The following is a 2,988-nucleotide window of genomic DNA, read 5'->3' on the forward strand; positions in this document are numbered from 1 at the left end:
CACACTGGGGATCAATCCCTCAACCCGGGCACGTGCCCTTGACTGGAATCAAACCTGGGACCCTTCAGTCCGCAGGCCGACACTCTATCCACTGAGCCAAACCAGCTAAGGCTGACCTGGATCTTTTGTACTGTGGAGGGAATGAGAGGCCTAGGTCCTGTTCTCTAACTATATGTTATTGCTTAAAAATTACCTACTAGCCCTAGCCAGTTTTGCTCAGTGGATAGAGCGTCGGCTTGGGGACTCAACGGTCCCCGGTTCCATTCCGGTCAAGGGCACATGCCTGGGTTGCAGTATCGATCCCCAGCGTGGGGCGTGCAGGAAGCAGCCAATCAATGATTCTTTCTCATCATTGATGTTTCTATTTCTCTCTCCCTCTTCCTTCCCGTCTGAAATCAATACAAAGCAAAAAAGAAACTATCACACTGAAAAAAAAAAAAAAAAAAGATCCAAGTCAGGCCTTCAGGGCGCTTACAGTCCCAAACAGCCCAGCAAACCGGAAGTCATGTGGCAGAGAGCAGTTACTTCTCCTGCCCTGGAGATGCTTGAAGACCTAGGAGGAAAGAGGAACCAGTGTTCTGGTTGCTGACGATTTCTTCGGCTCTGGGGTGAATAGACTCTATTGTGAAAGTGTATTGTGCAAAAAGAGAATGGGGCTTTTTGTGAAGGGAGATAAAGGGTTGTGGGGTGAGAACGGGGAGGGGAGGGGAGGAGGAGGCAGGCCTGGGTGCCGTGGGTGGACTGTGGGGAGGGCCGCCCTGAAGGTCTCCTAGCCTGCACCTGGGCTGCTGTGTCCAGGGCCAGCCTACTATGGGGGGGCGGGGGGCGGGGAGGGGCTCAGTAAATGTGTATTGTTCGTTAAGAACAGATGAATGAATCAGCCTGTCACCTTAGGGATCACTCTCATGAATTTCCTTTAAGGCATTCATGAAGCGCGCTGTCTGGGGGGAAAGGACACCCTTGCGCAGCCATGATGGTGAGCAAGGCCAGAGGAGTGAGGTAGGTGTGTGTCTGCGTGCATCTGCTTTAACCACAGGGGGGACCCGGGTTCCAGTTTGAATGTGGCAATGACTGGAGTCTAAGGAGCTCTTGGCTGTGTCCACTCACCAGCTGAGCGACCTTGGCCACACTCAGTCTCTGAGCCCTTCACTCACTAGAGCAGCTGTAGGCAAACTACGGCACACGGGCCGGATCCAGCCCGTTTGAAATAAATAAAACTAAAAAAAAAAAAAAAAAAGACCGTACCCTTTTATGTAATGATGTTTACTTTGAATTTATATTAGTTCACACAAACACTCCATCCATGCTTTTGTTCCGGCCCTCCGGTCCAGTTTAAGAACCCATTGTGGCCCTCGAGTCAAAAAGTTTGCCCACCCCTGGTCTAGAGCAGTGGTTCTCAACCTTCCTAATGCCGCGACCCTTTCATACAGTTACTCATGTTGTGGTGAGAGAATCATGGATCGGCTGCCATCTGCATAAAATTATTTTCGTTGCTACTTCATCACTGTCATTTTGCTACTGTTATGAATCATAATGTAAATATCTGATATGCAGGATGTATTTTCATTGTTACACATTGAGCATAACTAAAGCATAGTTGCCCTAGCTGGTTTGGCTCAGTGGGTAGAGTGTCGGCCTGCGAACTGAGGGGTCCCGGGTTCGATTCCAGTCAAGGGCACATGCCCTGGTTGTGGGCTGGATCCCCAGTGGGGGACGTGCGGGAGGCAGCCAATCCATGATTCTCTCTCATCATGGATGTTTCTATCTCTCTCTCCCTTTTCCTTCCTCTCTGAAATCAATAAAAATATATTTTTAAAAAAATTAAAGCATAATGATTAATCACAAAAACAATAGGTAATTATATATGTGTTTTCCGATGGTCTTAGGCGACCCCTGTGAAAGGGTCGTTCGACCCCCATAGGGTTGCGACCCACAGGTTGAGAACCGCTGGTCTAGAGCATGGGCTCAGGGCCACCTGTGTTGTTGAGGAGATCAAATGAGATAATGCATGTAGGCCCTGGCTGGTTTGGCCCAGTGAATAGAGCATCGCCTGTGGACCGAAGGGTCCCGGGTTCGATTCCGATCAAGGGCATGTGCCTCGGTTGCAGGCTCCTCCCCGGCCCTGGCCCTAGTCTGGGCGCCTGCAGGAGGCAATCCCATCGGTATTTCTCTCTGTCTTGCCCTCTCTCTCTCTTCCACTCTCCCTAAAAGTCAATGGAAAAAATATCCTCGGGTGAGGATTAACAAAAATCAAAATAATAAAAATAAAAAAATGGGTCTTGAGCCCGGCTGGCGTGGCTCAGTGGTTGAGCGTCGACTTATGAACCAGGAGGTCACGGTTTGATTCCTGGTCAAGGCACATGCCTGGGTTGCGGGCTCGATCCCCAGTGTGGCGTGTGCAGATGGCAGCTGATCCATGATTCTCTCTCATCATTGATGTTTCTCTCTCTCTCCCTCTCCCTTCCTCTCTGAAATCAATAAAAATGTATATATTTTTAAATGGGCCTTGAGAGAAAAGTGGGAACCCGCTCAGCAAAGCCAAGAGCTTGAGCAGGGGACAGAGTGTAGGAACTTCCCTAACCTCTCGGAGCCTCGGTTTCCTGCGGTGAAGAAGCCGCTCTGACCTCCGAGTGAGATAACACAGCCCGAGTGCCCAGGGTGCTGCCCGGCCTAGAGTGGGTGCTGACAGAAGCCAGTTCTTTGTCCCTCTCTCAAAATCACTTCCTCTTTGAGGCTTCCTTCCTGTTCACTTTTTGTCCTGTCCTCCAGCTCCTGGGGACACAGTGACTGTGGCTTGGGCTGTGAGTTACTCAGCCTACTTTCCAGGATCCGCAAAATCATTTTCAAAAGCGGGTCATATTTTCCGCCCTACAGAAAGCCCCAGTACACTGGAAATGCAGATGTCATACGGGCCGCATTCTTTGTTCACGATATGCTAAAATTAGAAATTCATATTAGAGATTCATATTAGAGAAATTCATATTGAGA

The 2,988-nt window shown here is 49.6% G+C and overlaps 1 long non-coding RNA gene across 1 annotated transcript in view; it reads left to right on the forward strand.

The window, feature by feature from the left end:
* Positions 1–448: 448 nt before the first annotated feature.
* LOC106695410 overlaps positions 449–2,988 on the forward strand; it is a 10,141-nt gene continuing 7,601 nt past the window's right edge. The window contains exons 1-2 of the long non-coding RNA XR_002827419.1: positions 449–608; positions 922–999. This is a non-coding gene — a long non-coding RNA (uncharacterized LOC106695410). The remainder of the gene's footprint in view (positions 609–921; positions 1,000–2,988) is intronic.

Source organism: Myotis lucifugus, unplaced genomic scaffold (genome assembly GCF_000147115.1).
Source record: "Myotis lucifugus unplaced genomic scaffold, Myoluc2.0 scaffold_1221, whole genome shotgun sequence".
NCBI classification, from domain to species: Eukaryota; Metazoa; Chordata; class Mammalia; order Chiroptera; family Vespertilionidae; genus Myotis; species Myotis lucifugus.